We start from the raw sequence: 18,597 nt of genomic DNA on the forward strand, positions 1-18,597 counted from the left end.
CTTGTGTTGATATATGCAGGGCATTCCAAGAGCAGATGCTTTAAGGTTTCCAACGATCCGCAGTTGTCCGAGTAAGGGTTTTTCGTGATACCAAGCCGAAAAAGGTATGACTTCGTAAGCGCTGCGTTGAGCCGAAGTCGGTGGTATAGCGTCTCTAATCGGCGCGGAAGTACCTCTGGGAGCCTCATCTTGAGCTCAGGGTCTATGTGGCGCAGGAAGGCATGGTGGTGATCTGGAAGGGACCCGAGACGGTTCCGTTCCATTAAAACGACCGCCTTCGCCGTAGTTGCGGCATCACGCATAGTGAAGAAACTCTTCCTCACATTGCGCATATCCAGGCCCCTGCGAGCAGCTTCATCCGCCTTCTCATTACCTAGAACACCACATTGACCGGGAATCCACTGAAACGTTATACGTTGTCCAGGAGCTGCATAAAACAAAGCCTACAGTGATCCATCCTCTTGCCACTTTTTTGGAGGAGGTCTAACTCGCCAAAGCTACGTAATGCCCATGAGGCGCGCATTGTGGAGTGTTGAAAAAAAATTTTGTTATCAGGGGATCTTTAAAGTGGGCCTAAGTCTCGACACACGAGCGTTTTTGCTTTTGGCCTTTATCAGAAAAGTAGTCGCCGCTTTAGGACTCCACTGGTGACCCCGGCTGAGTGGCACCTCTGGCCTACTTGGCTGGGGTAGTGGTTTCTTGTATTTTTTCTTACTTGAAACGTGTATACAAACCAGTGTCTATATCGTTAGAAAGTTTCACGCACTCTTATACTGTGGGCTTAGAAATCACAAAATTGTTTCATCGAAATGGTCTAAACTATGAAATAATATTATAACAAGTACTGAGTGCCTAGAACAACAGAAAAGTTTTGTCATCGCGCAATAGGGGAAACGTTATTCCCGGCTTACGATAACCGGAATACATGGTCAGAAAAACTGCACCTGAAGCATTTCAGTGTTTTAAAACTTCCGAAGACAAACGTGTTAGCGAGTAGGCTGCTGCAGGTGACATAGGAATAGCACAAGGAAGACTGATCGAAAAAATCAACTTACGTTACCACTGTTGCAATGGCAAAGACGAAAAACAACTGGACAGGATTCATTGCTGTAGGGCGCAATTTGAAAAAGAAAACACGATGTTCGCGTTGCTAAGTTGGAAAAAACTTGATGTCGCTGTTATATATTTCTACGACCAAATTATAGCAAGACAAAAAAAAACCAAAAAACAGTGGTTTTCTTAACGTATTGTCAGAAAGCGCGCTTTCTTGACTTCTATACACAATGACGCCCCTGAAAGCTTGCAGGAAACAACGGGGCGTGCAGATTATTTCGTAAACTTGGACATGTGCATAGAACACAATGCGCGTGGTACTTTCCGTTTTCGAAAAAAGCTTTTGAAATTTATTTTGCGTAGCACGACCCATTTCAGGAATAAAAATACCGTACAGATTTTGGTATTCTCGAGCTCTGCTGCAGTTTCAAAAAAGCTACAACGCGAAGAGAAAGAACTCCCAAACTTGACGCACCAGCGCTGACTAACAACTGAATTTAATACGGGAGACTTTGCCATTTTTAAACGCACTCATGAAGTGAACACCAGTAAATTACATATAGAACAATAATGAAAAAAAATTTGGAATCAATAATAGTACACCATCACATCAACAACCGTTCACGAACTTGCGCTAGTTACACAAATAACAAACGAATTCATACCCCATGTACACCACGCGTTGCAAAGGAAGTATATCGCCAAAAAATGTTGGTCAGTTTAGGTCGCTCAAACTGGCATCTGCTGTAATGACTGAATAGGGGATCACGGCAGTAAGGGGAACACGGGATTGAAGCTTTCTTCGCCTGGCATTGGGAATCTTGGTTGTGAAAACCTATTTGACATGTGCTACTTGATAGGAAGACGCGGAAGTTAAACTATGGAAGAAATTATTGAAGCACACGGAATTCAATGGCACGGTAGTAAATATGTGAGCTGAGTGTCAATCACGTCATCCGAGAAAAAGATATATTTTCATTACAATACTTACTGTAAATTAGGTATCAGTTAACATGGTGCCTTTTTTAGATTGTGCCAAGCACGTGAATGCTTGTTGATGTGGTGGTGGCGTGCTATCCAGGGTTCTATGTCTTGTTTTTCTTTTTATGTTTCTCTGTTTTTAACACAGCGAGTGCAAGTTTTTCTTGTTAAATTCTGTTGAAAGTCAGCTCACGTGAGCCTTGTGTCTGTGTACTTGTTTCTGTTCGGGCTGAAGCTATTTGTGAATGCCATTCCAATTCAGCGAAGAGCACACTTTGTCCAAAAGTGTCTAAAAGTGAAGGGCAAACTTTGTGTAAAAATGTGAGTTTTTTTAAAGCAAGAGCCTTCCTTTTGTCGAGCTGGTGGCATTTTAAACAACAAATGCATTTGTAATCGACCAAATGTCAACGAATAAGCCGCTGTTAATATTTTTGGGCAAATGGGCGTTCGTAAAACTGGGCTGCCATTGAATCAAAATGGTTGCTCAAAAAACAACTGTTTTAAGTGGAACATCATCCACATCAATATGAAGATGAAGAAAAATACTACACCTTTATCTTATAGCCCATGTAGCAGTATGTATTTAGTTCCATCGTAGATGCTTTTAATATGCGGAAAATGCTCGAATGGGCTCGTTTTTCCTTCGTGATGTGGGTCTTTCAAGTATGGGGAATCAATTGTACAAACTTTAAGCGAAGGTTGGACGCGCTTTTATCGTTTGCGCTTCTCACAACTTTGTTTAGACGGTATGGTAAATTTTTATTTGTAATTAGTAGTAAAAAAAAAAGATACAGAAAACTCAGATAAAAGTTTTCGCAATTGTTTTGCTGCACGTATAGTCAAGTGTGGACACTACCGTCTTCACGCCTGATTAGAAAACTATGGGCACACAGACTCTAAAAACCAAATCATAGAGGAAGTTCTCAAGTACATGCATCCGTAAAAAATATTTTGCAAAATAATTCCTATGTAGGCACTACATGTCCAAAATAAGAAATGAGATTTCTGAGTATTTTTTCAGCAAATTAAACTAAAACCGAACCTGTTGTTGCGTCTAAAATTGGTAGGAAGCAGCGTGTTCTATTTATAAAACTGTGGTGGATAAGGGCAAATATACAAACTCAATTTTAACAAGGAGAAATCATTTATTAGACATGGTTCTCAATACAAAAAGTCTCGGGCAATCTTGCGTGGGTATGTGCTCTGCAGGAGAAATATTGAGGACCTCTAACGCGGATACTTCCATCATATACCCCTTCATGAGAGGATTGTGTTTCGGTCTCTCTCTCCGTATCTATATGTTCGTCTCTGGCGCTTGTAACTGAAGAATTCGTACTTTGGGCTCCTGAAGCCGCAGCTTTTCAAGGATCAGAGTCGTGTATTTATTCGTGCACTTCCGCTACTGTTGACCCATCATGCTCACTTGTCTCTACTTATGGCTTCAGTGGCTCTCCGGTAGGAGAACCCTCAGCAAAATTGTTAAAAAGTGCTGAAATACCGCTGTCATTGCGGACTAGACCGGCACCCTTAAAATCTGGGTTCTGCTCCAATAGAAACTTTGTTGTGTTTCTTTAATTACTCTTGAACGTGGTAGCCATTTTGTGCATTGAAACTCTTGATGAAACGGTTTTTAAGGCTAAACCAGCCACATTCATTAGTTTATTTTAAATCCGAAAACATCAAAATAGTGGATGGGCTGATAGGAGTTATGGTAATAGGTACCTAAAACACCGACAGCCTCCTTTCATTGCTGTCATCCAGAGATGTTTGAAATTGTTGCCACCACCGGTAATGAAGATGGGCGCCTCATACCAGCGGAAGAGGTTCTATCGTTTTTGCGGGAATAGTACAGAAGACAACGGTTATACTGATGAGTCTGCTATGGGAATACGAAAAGTAGAAACCAAGACTACTCGTGTCGCTGGCTTTTCATAAGGCATAGTTGCAACCCTCGTGCTGATTGACGCATTAGCGTTAATATCCAAATTCGGGGGCTGTACACGTTTCCAGAATTTAAAAACAATATTTAAAGCAGTGCAATAAAGTAGCACTACAATCTGCAAGAAAAAAAGTAATAATGACAGCCCATTCACACTAAACACCAGGAATACATTCAAGGACAATATCATCCTCCCCTATGAAATCATGAGCAACCAGCAGAAAGTAAATTAAACCAGGTAAAGTGAATCTAAGTCTTGTGGCTTTTTCAGTTCGTGTGCGCTGCCAGCGCCAAAAATAAAGGCTGCATAAAAGCGATTTGACGAGCTTGGTTGCCCAAGTCCGACTTTAATGAGCAGAGCACAATACAAACAATATAGAGTTTCTGCAGAAATCACGTTAAAGCACTTTATCAAACAGCCGTAATCTCATTACAGTAGGATAAACTAGTAACTAAGCAAATAGTAAACACTTTTTGATCAAGAAAAGATGTAGACATCCGCAAAACATCAGAAAAGACATTATCATTTATGCTAAAACCATGAAAGAACACAAAATACACAAAACATTACGCCCACCTCCCCTAGCGAGAACCCTGGTTTGATGCACCGCTTCTCATGGGGGGTTCCATTGCCGTTTTCCATCGTCTTAATTACGCTTATAGCAGGGGTTCTCACGCGAAGGGGAGGTGGGCGTAATTTTTCATTTTCACCATGCAATGCACATGCAGAACACGTATGCTCAGGTACGGTCTTTACTGCAGATGAGAATGAGCGCCTTGTGGTCCGTAAAGTGCACAGTTAGGGGCTCGACGATTGCATCAAGCAATCGTCGAGTACGGCGAGACAGTGCAAGGGTAATGCGGACGACCGTCGACTGAGAACGTCGGAGCGTGGCATGCCGCTTTATATTCACAACGCCCGAAGGAGAGGAGAGCGCGGAGAGAGAGAGCACTGCACATGGGCAGCGCAAACCGCCGGCGCCTAGCAACGGAATGAGAACGCGCTGCGCCAACCCGCAGCTGTTCGGGGGAGAGTGTTCGCTACCGTATCGAGGAGAGGAAGACAGGCGCAGCTGTGCGGACAACGCCGGACAGACGCAGGAAGGATAGATGGGCGAGCATGAGATGCGTTGCATCTAAAGTTAACTTCCATTTGAGATTGTATGGTCTGTCTACACAAGTAAGCAGTAAAGACAAAACCCTTGAAAGCGATCACACACATGATGTTGAATGACAGAAAGGCACGTCTAAAAATTAAATATTTCTCAAACTATTTCAAACTATCTTTCAAACTATTTCTATCAGTGAGATACATAGTGCACTACAATTTCAGGCGTCAATAGTAAATATTCATCCAAAAAGGGGAAAAGCTTTAGGTTAGAAAAAAAATGACAAAGAAACAGAAAGCCACACAAAACTCGTTTGCGAAGCCACGACTAAGAATTGAAAGGTACTCGCATGAGTGAAATGCGGGGGGGGGGGGGGGGGGGGGGTTAACTTAAAAAACTCCAATAAAATCAATGGGCACGCATAACAAATGTCCTTTTCCTGGACAGAGTGTATCACGTATTTTGAAAATGAGGTAGTACTCATTTACCCACCATTTACCCACCATATTACCCACCATGCATATCCGGGATACGCCAGGAATTGATGTTGAGGACGTCCATCAGGTACCCTGTTTAAATCAAAATTGCTTATACAGTAAAAGCGCGTTAATTCGACTCGTGTTAATTCGGAAAATTGTTTATTCGGACACGTCATCTGGTCCCTGTAAATATACGCATCACTCTATGAGACAGGACGCTCGTTATTTCGGACAGATTTGACCGCAAATCGGATAATTCGGCGGCTTTCATGCATCTGGCGAGGCTCATAAAAGAACGAAAAAAGAACAATTCGGAACAAAAGTGAAGCTCAAACGCAGCATCGCCATGGACATCAATTATCGACTTGGCTTGACTTGAGACTGGTTGAACGTCTTTTCTTCGCGTGTAGGTTTGGCGGTGCCATCGGTGCCATTTTGTGGCTTTGTTCCCGTTGCTGAGCACCTTGAAAGGCTCAAAAAAATTGTGTCCGCGCGAATTTCTGCTCGAAAGCAGACAAGCATACGCGATTACTTCGTAACATAAAGGTATGTAGAAAAAAAACTTGCATTTATTGTGATTATTTCGACTATTCGATAATACGGACATTCGGTTAATTCAGACATTTTTTCCGGTCCTTAGACATCCGAATTAACAAGCTTTTACTGTATTCTTTGGTGCCACAATACCAGATAACCATAATAAAGTGAAAGAACCTAGAAAAGACGTGTTTAAGCACATCTATACAACATAGACGCGATACTAACCGATCGGCACATTCCGTGTATATTGCGTCAGCAAGCGCAAAAGAAACGAGGTCGAACGAAGTGGAGGGAACACAGCGCTACTATCAACTTGTTTACTGTCAACTTGTTACTGTGATGTTCAATTTTATACGGGAAGATACACACTGAATGAGAGAAACAATAAAGGGGAGGAGCACAACCAAATACAAAACAAAAATGACTGAAGGCTGACAGTTCAATCGCCCGTGTTACAAAGGCACTTTTGCAATATAAAATCGAATAAGTGGATAAGAATTGCAGTTCTTTCTTTTGAGATGTTATAGAAGCTGTGATAATGCATTTGTCTTTCAAAGAAAGTATCTCGTATGCCCCGATAATTTCTATTGTTAAGTAATCCTCGTCTCGTGCTACAATGCTAGTCTTTAAAAATGTGGCCTATGCTCACAATCTCTGCAGTCACTGCAGTGTATACCCAGATGTCCTTTAGTCGTCTTATCTATATTGTTCCTAAGCTCTGTAAGCCAATAATTTCAGTAATTGTCTGACAGTCTGACGTACCTCCAGCCACACCACAAAGGAATGGAATAAATTATGGCTTCTGTACAATGCACGAACCGGTCGCGATGCTATGTTACGCACTTGTTTTTCTTTTTTTCTTTCCATTGCCCCTGTTCACTTCTTTCGAAGATTTGTTGGGAGCAGAGAAGACAACGTTAATGTTGATATGTGTTCCCATTTTCTTGAGATTGTGCGAAACACCGTGTAGGTACGGCACAACAGCGCACTGCAACTTTTTTCTTTCTTTCATCCTGGGTTCCACGTACGTATTTTTCCTATCCAGTTTTAGAATTTATCGGCGACCGACACCACGAGAAATGATGGTTTTCTGGACAATTTAGATGTATTGTCTGTTTTTTGAAACTATCTTCAAGGACCTGGGAGAGGATTTCTTTAGCACACTGGTAAAACAATGCATATCGATCCCACATTCAGTCAGCTTCGAGTGCGCGGACTAAAAAGACTGAATCGGTTGCTGGCTACGGGGATCATGCTCCCAACAGACGTGATTCGACCGAACGAGAGCCTGAGGTCGAGGAATTTTATGGACCACTCACTTGGAGTTTCAGGTGTCCAACAAGAGGCTCGAGACACTGTCGAAAATGTGACAGAACACTGGTTACAGCTGACGTGAAAGCACTACGCCCGCAGTCTAGGAGCACGAGGAAGTCATCGACATATCGGCCCAACATAACCACAGCCGACCGCTCTAAGCGAGGAACTAGGGGCCTCCCCGGCTTGGGACCCAAGGTCGGCGTGCAGCTAAGGAAGTCATCCTTAGAGATGGTCACTATGTTGAGACACTTGCTAAGTTTGCACATAAATCCGATGTTGAGCGCCTTCTAGGGAATTGATGTAATGTCTCAGCATGGTCACACTACGAGAACCTGCATTTAGCATACACTGTATCTTTCCAGGGGGAGCAGACTGTTGCGCAGCCGGCGGCCGACAAAGAGGGCGGTTTCGCCTTTTTGCCAAATTTCTTGTATTGTACAAAAGCGCAGGATGCAAAGGTGCTTCCTTTCAGATGAAAACCAATGTGTCCCTGTCGCGGGTCGGAACAGAGGCTAAGAAACTTTGTGAAAGACTAAATCTCCCGAGATTGGCTCAGAGCGTTGGTAAAAGACCAACCGTCACTTCAAGAGGTTTTTTTTTAATGAAGACGCATAAGGTTTACTGGCCCCTTAGGATTATTGTTTCTGAGAGGTACACTAGGGGTTGTTTCTCAAGAAAAAACTGGAAATGTTAGCAATTGATTATCTGTTTCTTATAAGACGCTCGAAGGACGACATTAGTCTTTTAAAAAAATGACCCCAAATAACTTGTTGGTTTTTTATTGACGTGAAAGAATTATACTATTCCTTACCGCACAATAGTCTGCTACTTTGCTTGGAGAATTGCATATACCGCTATGATGCCGTACGCTTCCAGAACGCGTGTGGAATCTTGACAAGCAGCTTTCTGGAAATGCTTCCCTTCTGTCTGAATTCATTGTACGGGACATGGCCGGGCAGAGTTTATACTGAGAGAAAAGGCATAGCTCCCCTTAGCTCCCCTCCTGAGCGACGGTGTACAGGCTACTATTTCCCCGGTTAGAGCGGTCGTCTGTCGTTAAGATGTACCGATATGTCGACGACATTGTCATGCAACGAGACTGTGGGCGTAATGCTTTCACGTCCACTGTAACAAGTGTTTTGTCACATTTCCGACCCTGCTTCGCCCCTCTTGTTTCTACACATAAATCTCCGAGTGAGGGATCTATGAAATTAGTCGACCTCAGGCTCACGTTCGGTCCAAATGACGTCCGTTGGGAGTATGATCCGCGTAGCCAGTCTGCGTACTCGAAGCTGAATAAGCGTGAGATCGCTAGGCATTGCTTTACCAGTGCGCTTAAAGAATCCTGCTCCAAGGTTATGGAAGATAGTTCCAAAAAGCAGAAAATACATCTAAAGTCTGCATGGTACGCTTCATTTTTTGTGGTGTCGGTCGCCGATAAGATGCCTAAACAGCCTATGAAAAAACCAAACGTGGAACCCAGGGAGAACGAAAGAGAAAAGTGGAAGCGAAGTGCGCTGTTGTGCCGTACCTACACGGTGTTTCGCGCAATCTCAAGAAAAAAAGGAAGACACGTCATCGTTAACGTTGTCTTTTCTGCTCTTAACAAGTTGTCAAAACTAATGAATAGGGTCAAAAAACAAGTGTGCAACTCTGCAGCACGACCATTTCGTGCACTGTTCAGAAAGCATAGTTCATTCAATTCATTTATTGTGTGGAAGGCCGTACTTCGAACAGTAAGGTCATTGCTTAAACGATCGCCTTTGAGAGCATACCAACAATGTAGCTAAGACGAATAAAGGACATCTGGGCATACACTGCAGAGACTGCAGATATTGTGAGCGTAAGCCACATTTTGATAAGACTAGCATTGTAGCCCGATACGAGGATTAATTAACAAGAGAAATTATCGTGGTCTACCAGATAGTTTTTTTCGAAAAACAAATGTGTTAGCACAGCTTCTATAACCTTGACAAAGAAAGAACTGCAATTTTTATCCATTGAATAAATTTTACCTGGCCAAACTTTTTTGTAACGCAGGCGTTTACAAAATCCTTCATCTTTTCGTTTTTTGTATTTGCTTGTGCTCCTCCCCTTTTCGGTTTCCTTCGTTCGCTGTTTATCTTCTGGCATAATTCCGACATCACAGTGGAAATAAACAAGTTGACAGTAGCGGCACGTCCCGTCCACTTCGTTCGTCCTTGTTGCTTTCGCGCTTACTTACACGATGAATAACCAACTCGCCCAAGAAACGACTCTGTGTATATTGAAATGGTACGTGTGCAAGATATATAGGTACGTATATTTGATGTGTTTTTTGTCTTTGGCACAACCATAAATTCTATGAATCCACGTGATGTCTACGTTACAAGTACTTTTCAAGGACCAAAACATTCTTGTAAAATAGATGCTCTTTACAGGGTATTTATTGCCGCAGCCCGCTGCTTTGAAACGGCTGTAAATGTGCCGTGCGGGATAGCATTTTAAATACTCGCAAAAGCAATTTATTCCCCCCGATTTTTGTAGTTTGCAACCTACTTTTTCCACAAGCGAGTTTTTAGTTTCGAAGTGGTGTGCTGCTGCATAAACAGTAACTGTATCTCCGCTTGTGCACTCGATTTCATGCAGTCGGACGCCGTGTGCTGCATTTCTGCGATGAGATACACTGCACGAGTTAAAGCTTTTGAAGGATCACAATATCAGATATTTATGTAGGTGTATGAAGCTGATTACCAGCCGGGACACGATCCCGCCGACCCATATTTCCGCCAACGATATGGCCACTGCAGAGGTGGCCCTGGAGCGGGCTGTTGTCCGCCAGAGCAAGTGCAATCGATGAGGTTGAGTTTTTACCATCGCCATTGATAGTACAGTCCAAAGTATGCAAAAAGCTGGTTTAAATACAGATATATTCAATAATTAAACAAAGATGCACAATTCACCGGGCCTTCACGGCAATTTGGCATCAGGCATTGTAATAAATGTGTGACGTACATTTTATTTCGCATCTTCATGAAGGAAGGAGATATGCAGCTGATGCCTTAAAAGAGTGCAAGCAAAACCTGATGCTGCAATTTCCTTTCAGGGCATCACGCGCCAGGAAATGTGATAATTCGCCATGAACATTTTTTCAATATCCTCGTCCTCGTGAAGTGTTTCTCAGCTATTTTATGAAAGTTGTGTAGCTGTGTCTGTCGTAGGATTCCTGTTTGGCTCATATGAATAAAAAGCCTACAGTATGAAACAATATGAAACAATTCATAATGCTGAACAGTATAGTGTTCAAAGTTGATTAGGGCACCATGAAAGTGGAAAGTGCCAATAAAGGGAAGCTAAAACAAGAAGCGCGTTTGATTTCAACCTATTCCTGTTGCTAACATTTTACAGCATTTTGGGTTTCTGGTAGCTGGGACGAATTTTGTCCCCACTCTGAAAGACGGCTTGATGGCTTCACGCGCGAAAGTACGAAAGACCGCCCAGGGGATTCAATGCGTGCCAAAATTGTACAGGTAAGCTATCTCTCCCAATCGATGGCAGTTTTTACGTGCTATTTTACTTGCACCATGCGAGTACCTGATTTAAACTGGAAGCAATAATACGCTAACCCTACCAAACTTTTTCACAGGTCCACGATGCATATTTTTAAAGATGAATCTGGAAAACAAAAATGCTAGCGCTAAAAGGGCAAAACACCCTAATCAAAAATTTTCGCTAATTTTTACATGAATATAGCGGTAGATAATTTCAGCTATATAAACACGCATGCCCCGTTTCTGCGTCAACGGACAACCCATGCGAACAGTGGGAGCAATAGATTGCAAGTGCCCGTTTCTTCTGCGTGTATTTCTATATTTTTAATTTCTATTTACGACGCTATGATCGAATGTATATAATTGAGGAAAAAGCATATTGTATGCGGTTCAAACACTGAATCTGGGCAGTTATTATCGCTTTAAAAGCGGCCACACAGTAATTTATTACGTGTGTACATTATAGTGCACCAGAAACTCGGCACATTACGTTTTTAGCTTTTTGTGTTCATAAATTTTTTGGCTGCCACTGCCATGGTAAAACGGCATGTTTTGCTTAAGCAGCACAATAGCTTACCTACTGAGACACCACAGCAGTAATGTCGTAAAAAAATCCACGCACGCTGAAGAAACATAAAAGACTAAAAAATCAATTCCTAAGCCCCACTTCCAGTTAGGCAAGTGGAAATGAATATAAATACCTGTAAACATAAACATATGGTTGGCAATTCTCTGTATCATTTCCCATCCATTTCTCACCGCGATTTAGAGCATGTCATGAAGAAACCAGGAAGAACAACAGCTTTGCGTTAGTCTTTTCTTTCATTTCTTCTAAAGCTTTCCATTGCCTTTTAATACTCATGAACGGGTCTTCATTCGCTTTTGATACCACAGTAAGACATTTACGGTAAAGCATTGCTAATCCTATAAATGGTGTATTTGTGTTGAAGGCGGTTTATTGTAGCGATATAGGCGAAGCTGCTTTGACACTTAAGCATCATCTTCCGCCGCAAAAGCACACTGCGGTCATGATATGCCACTCGCCAACACATTCCCTTTTTACTGTCAACTGCGGTTGCTTATCCACATTTTCGTCTTTTCGTCAATACAAAGACTACGCACGCAATAAAACCAGCACTCGTGTAAAAAACTTGGATCATTCAGAATGTCGAATGCAAGACACATCATAAAGAGAAAGAATAAGGACATTAAATACACTTGTTTATTGTTGAAGGTAACAGCACGCTACATGATGGCGGTACAAGTTAAATAAAATGGCTCGAAGAGAGGCGCTAGCCGTTATGAATGAATGGTGAACTTATTCTTACTATGGTCATTGCGATACAATTTCACTGCATTATTTCAGCGGATCAGGGATCGAGAATGCAAACTTACTGTGAAGAGAAGACTACTTTTGAAACCAAAGTGAACATTCCTTTCAAATGAAGATATCGGTGTAGTTTCGTAAAAAAATGAATGTAGAACAAAAAAAAACTAGTGTCGTTTCTTTCTGTGAAGAAAGATGACGTGCAAATCAGCAGGTCCTGCACGGAGTGTAGGACGAAAATCAGATCTGTTTTGAATTTACGACTAAGCATACTTTCTAGCCAATTACCTGAATAAAATTCGGAATACACGAGCTTCATCATAGTTGACAAGAGTAGAGCTATCTCTTTTCCTCCCGCGCCGTAGGTATCTTGCTGTTTATGTAACACGCCAACCCAATGTACTCTACCAGAGATGACACCGCACCGGTCGTATTGGGCTGCCTGATGGCCACGTTGAACCTAAAGCCAACAGAACGGACATGCCGTCCGTAAGGGTATGGAACCTATATTGGGGCGTGCCCCCATTACCGACCCGTGCACGCATAAACTGCAACGGGTCATGCGCGAATTGTTAGGCGTGAAAGATACTGTCCAAAATGTGGCTCTGAAAGCCCTGTAAGCCGAGCGACTAACATTGGCCCACATCGAGATTCCAAGCGCAAGTTGTTGTTTATCCGGAAGGGATTCGAAGCTACATGACTAGAACTTGAGGAGGCAACAGCGGCGGCAGCGACTTTACGTTGTTTTCGCACCCATAACGCTTCTGTTCTGGCGGACGCTTCTCAATTTTCCGCTCTTCTTTCTCCAAGCGAGCGACTTGTGTCTGTCCCATAGCGAGTTATCGCCCGGCGGCCTTCGACCTCTACACTAGTGAACACATACACTCGTGTTCATTTCACTGCCCAGTCGCCGCCCATGTCTGCGCAACACACCAACCCAGACCAAAACCATTCGTTTGCGGAGGACAGCTGACCGGGCGCGTTGAGCTATGGGACTGACATGCTTAACTATTTCTCAACCACAACGGGTATGTCATCTGTAGCGGCATTAAAAGGACTCTGAAACCCCCTTTTAGCACTGCAAGTCAACCTGCGAAACGCTTAGATTACACTTCCAGGAATACCTGAGCCAAGTATTACACGTTCCAGTAAGGGGTAAGTGCGCAAATCGCTGTGAAAGAAAGAAAACCAAAAACGCTCTCTTCAAGATTCTTTTATTATGCACGCCTGGCATGATCTAAACGAGGTACTTGCGGGCATGGCTGTACTGTTAACTGTCGCTGGTCAACATCGCGGCTTATTTCTGACATGGTCTTCGACGATCTGCCGTCGTCGGTTCTGCGCACCGACCTCTTCTGTGCCTGAACCTGTACGCAGAGTTTGGCGTTTCTTTTTATTTTAAGCACGCGGAGTTTGAAAGACAAAGTGAATACTACCCTTTCAACAAGACTATTTGACAGCAAACATTGAATTCGTAACAAATGAATTCAAATTGAATTCGTATCAACCTGAGTACGCGCTTGGGATCAGGCAGCCATGCTTGCTTTTTTGTAGCACCCGACCAGAAATACCCCCTCCAAGTTATGGAGAGAAGGAGAAAAATTCCCGGCATCCGAGCCCCTCTCCGGGAAAAAGCGCGCAGGTTTCGTCACGTCATCAGCGGTCGAGTTGGCAGGGAACCATTTTGCGCAATTTCTCATCGCGCGTAGTTTCGGTGATAACAAATGTTCGTAATTATTGGAGGAAGAGATTGCTGGGACAATACACTTTACCCCATAATAAATTCTGAGTAGTCGATGGTAAATGCTGGAGGGCCCTTTTAAGCTCTTCAGCGCGTGCACGCCCTCGCCCTCCTTCTCCCGCAACCCATGTACGCCTGAACCGGCAACGGGGTATAGGCACTTCGTTAGGCGTGAAAAAAAAATAGGCGAATGGAGAGAGACAGACTTAATTTGCGACCAGACAAAGAGGTATTGTGAGCCTTCGCGACCACACTCCCGGCGGTGGAGAACTCCAGAGGACAATTCCCGCACCTCGTCTTCATCTGTACATACTCATCAGCACCAGCCATGCGGCACGGTTCCATGATCTTCTACGGACATGATCATCATCATCGTGTGTTCTGCGGTGCTTGCGGCTCGAACGCCTCAGTAAACGCCGTTCCTAGCCCTTGTCTCTCAAGTGGTGGAGGGTGCATCTCGGTGCCGCTGTGTACCTCTCCGTTCACACTCCTGGAGCTCCGCTCGGGTCGCCGTTTAGCACGCCTGGCCATGCCCATGACGCAGGAATCAGCCAACGCTTCGTCCCCCGTTCCGGTGCAGTGCTTCGTCACGAGCCATCAGCGCGATCCCCCGAAGTTCGCAGGCCGTCGGAACGAAGATGTTGAAGACTGGCTTGACAGCTTCGCAAGGGTCAGTACGTTCAACGGTTGGGAAGATAGGCTTAAGCTACGAAACGCCGCTTTTGCCCTCACGGAGGTAGCCGAAACATGGTATTTGAACAACGCAAGTACCATCACTGATTGGGACGGCTTCACTTCAGAGTTGCGCCTGATTTTCGGGTCCCCGGCTGCACGTTCCGCAGCTGCGAAGAAAAAACTTGCGGCCCGCGTGCAACGTCCGAATGGAGCGTACACTTCATACATTGAAGACGTCCTTGCGCTCTGCCGCCGCGTTGACAAGGACATGATCGAGGCTGATCGAGTGCATCACATTCTGAAGGGTATCGAGCAGTTTGCATTCACCGCCCTGGCCCTTCAAAATCCTTCTACCGTTTCTGCTGTGACTGCCACTTGCCAGCGCCTGGATGCCCTTCAGTCTTCGCGCATTCAGCCAGAAACACCAGTTCGGCAGCTTGGAGATGAAGACCTTCGTTCTCTTATACGGTCCATAATCAGGGAAGAGCTCAACAACCACGTCCCCTCATGTGCACCCGACTCTTCCTACTCCGCTGAGACGCCAGGTCTGCGAGAAATTATTAAAGAAGAGCTCTCGTCGGTGACCAGTCAGGCACCACCCGGTCTTCTGGCTCCGTTGGCCATGCCCGCGTCCTACTCCGAAGTTGCTCAACGCCCTCCCGTCCCACTGGCACCGGTCAGCCCTCACCATCACCCAGGATATGTTTCTGCGTTCCCTTCCACTCCTGGGCCATGACCGTACTACTCCACATGGCGACAGACCCGTCCAGAGCCGCCGGCAAATCGTACCGTGTGTTTTTACTGTGGAATACGGGGCCATATTGCCAGAGTCTGCCGCCCGCGCCAGCAGGATGAACGACGTGGCTATGACGTCTACGAGCGCGATGAAATGAACCCCCGCTTCAGTTACCGACAACAAGCCTACCTGTCTCCGACACGTCGTTTCCGGCCGCCTGCTGATTCTGCTGATGTTCCTCGAAATACTCGCGAGTCTCGGCGCCGATCTCCCTCTTGGTTCCGCCGTTCGGTTTCATCCCTACGTCTCGTTGTGCACGATGATAACCGCCACTCGGAAAACTAGACCATGCAGTTTTTTGGGGGAAAACTGCATCGATTGGGACGACACAAATTCCTCCAGAGCATCCGTCAAATTTACTGTCAGTATCAGTGGAAGGCATTTTGGTTAACGCGTTGGTAGACACTGGGGCAAGTGTCACGATTATCCATTTTGATTTGTGTGAAAAACTACGAAAAGTAAAACTCCATACGAGGGCCCTCTATTGGGTGGAGCTAAGAAGGTGTCCATACGACCGTCAAAACAGTGCACAGTTCGCGTTTCTATTGAAGGAGTTTGTCACCACATCCAGTGTGCCGTGCTTTCCCCGTGCCCTTACTTGCTTAATCTTGGCTGGGACTTCCTGTCGTCGACGTCTGAGATAATTTCTTGGCGCTCGCCCAGTATCAGCCTCACGGACACAGAACATTCTACCCTCCCTGAAACTTGTTCCCTTCGTCTCGTGTTGACTGACGACTATGTTGTGCCTCCGCGCCACGAGCGCGTCCTTTCAATTTCTGCTGGAGCAGCTATTAACTGTGACATGCTAGCCATCCCTTCTGGCCGTCTCCTTTCTCGAGGCATCGCCGTTGCTACCTGCCTCATCCGGTTTTCCCGCTTCCGAGCGCTAATTCCTGTACAGAACACTACACCATACCCAGTTCTACATCCGGAAGGCTGCACAATCGCTTCTGTGTCCGACAACGAAACCACCATTCTTCCCAGCAGTTCCGCTGCAGCTCGTTCCTGCCCTTTGCCGAAACAAACCTCTCCTAAGCCTTCTCTCGCCCACACTATAAGCTCCGACCTTACACAAGCTGAGACTCTCGCAGTATTGGAAATTTATACAAGCATCGGGGCTCCTTTGAATCCCATTCCAAGCCTTTCACCCAAACAACAACAGCCACGCATCGAATTCAAACGGATGGGGACACCATTGTTCGCCGCCGTCCGTATCGTGTCTCTTCCTCGGAAAGGAAGATAATTGAGGAAAATGTTGCAGACATGCTCAAACGCAACGTTATTCGGCCATCATCCAGTCTATAGTCCTCTCCAGTTGTATCTGTAGAAAAAAAAATACGGCTCCGTGAGATTTTGCGTGGACTATAGGGCCTTAAACAAAATTACCCGCAAAGATGTGTATCCCGTGCCGCGAATAGATGACGCACTAGACTGCTTACAAGTAGCCGAATACTTTTCAAGCCTGGACCTCCGTTCAGGCTATTGGCAAATTCCCATGCATGAGTCCGACAAGGAGAAGACAGCGTTTGCACTCCCGATGGTCTATATGCATTTAATGTCATGCCTTTCGGGCTCTGCAATGCTCCCGCCACTTTTATGCGGATGATGGATTCGGTTCTTCGAGGACTCAAATGGAAAATTTGCTTTTGTTATCTTTATGACATTGTTGTCTTTTCGTCGACATTTCATGACCATCTACGGCGTCTGGATGCAGTCCTCACGTGCCTCTCCAAAGCCGGACTTCAGCTGAACTCGAAAAAATGCCGCTTTGCTAGTAATAGGATCAAAGTGCTTGGTCACGTTGTCAGCAAAGAAGGCATACGACCCGACCCTGACAAAGTATCGGCAGTGCTACACTTTCCCCGACCGCTTCAAGTTAAGGAGCTTAGGAGTTTCCAGGGGCTAGCGTCGTATTTCCGTCGGTTCATCCGGAACTTTGCTACTATTGCATCCCCTCTGAACAAACTCCTACAGGTGAGCACACCTTACGTCTGGTCGAGTGAGTGTGAACATGCTTTTGAAGCGCTTAAATCCGCTCTCACTTCTGGACCAGTGCTCAGTCATTTCGACGATAGAAAGCCAATCATACTGCACACCGACGCAAGTGGGCATGGAATAGGTGCTGTCGTGCTTCAGGGCGATGCCTATCTTAAAGAGCGGCCTGTTGCTTACGCAAGCCGCTCACTCACGCCGGCTGAGAGAAATTACACCATAACTGAGCAGGAGTGTCTTGCCGTCGTGTGGGCTATACAAAAGTTGCGGCCATACCTGCACGGTCGCCAATTCACAGTGGTGACCGACCATCATGCACTTTGCTGGCTGTTCTCACTCAAAAACTTGTCTGGACGCCTGGGCCGCTCGATACTACGGCTCCAGCAGTATAACTTTACTGTCACCTACAAGTAAGGCAAGAAACACATTGACGCCGACGCCCTGTCTCAGTGTCCATTGGCCTCCCCTTCGTCTTCAGTTGTTCCGGAGCTCCCAACTGCAAAGTGTTCTCTCGCACCCATTACCTCTGAAAGCGTCGTCGGACTTTCTGATTTGCCATCTTTACAACGTGCGGACCCCTATTGTGGCCCCATCATTGATCGGTTGACCGGCCGCGTCCCACCTCCAAGCAGCCGTGCTCGCCGTCAATTGCAAAATTTCCAGCTACACCAAAGCGTGCTTTAGCGGCGCAATTACCACCCTAATGGACACAAGTGGGTCCCAGTCGTCCCTCATTCTCTGCGCCGATCAATTTTGGAAGCGTATCACGACGCAGCAACCGCTGGGCATCTTGGCTTCGAAAAGACGCACGACCGCATTCGTGGTCTCTACTTTTGGCCTGTCCTCTCGGCGAATGTGGCTAAATACGTTGGAACCTGCTCTTCTTGTCAGCACCGTAAGCGACTGACAACCTCACCTGCCGGCTTGCTGCAGCCTCTGCCCTGTCCGCTTGCGCCCTTCGACACTATTGGGATTGACTTGTATGGGCCTTTGCCTTGGACACAGTCGGGATACCGGTGGATTGTTACGGCGGTGGACCACTTGACTCGGTACGCCGAAACAGCACCAATACGCTCCGGTACAGCTATAGAAGTGGCCGACTTTGTCTTGCTTCACAT

General features: G+C 45.3%; 1 long non-coding RNA gene across 1 annotated transcript in view; it reads right to left on the minus strand.

Moving 5' to 3' along the window:
* The window catches only part of LOC144164964 (uncharacterized), a 49,143-nt gene extending 47,955 nt beyond the window's left edge, over positions 1 to 1,188 (minus strand). Inside the window, exon 1 of the long non-coding RNA XR_013321277.1 lies at positions 1,056 to 1,188. This is a non-coding gene — a long non-coding RNA (uncharacterized LOC144164964). The remainder of the gene's footprint in view (positions 1 to 1,055) is intronic.
* Positions 1,189 to 18,597: the final 17,409 nt, after the last annotated feature.

Source organism: Haemaphysalis longicornis, unplaced genomic scaffold, assembly GCF_048455015.1.
Source record: "Haemaphysalis longicornis isolate Haplotype H1 unplaced genomic scaffold, Haemaphysalis longicornis Haplotype H1 scaffold_14, whole genome shotgun sequence".
In the NCBI taxonomy this organism is placed as follows: domain Eukaryota; kingdom Metazoa; phylum Arthropoda; class Arachnida; order Ixodida; family Ixodidae; genus Haemaphysalis; species Haemaphysalis longicornis.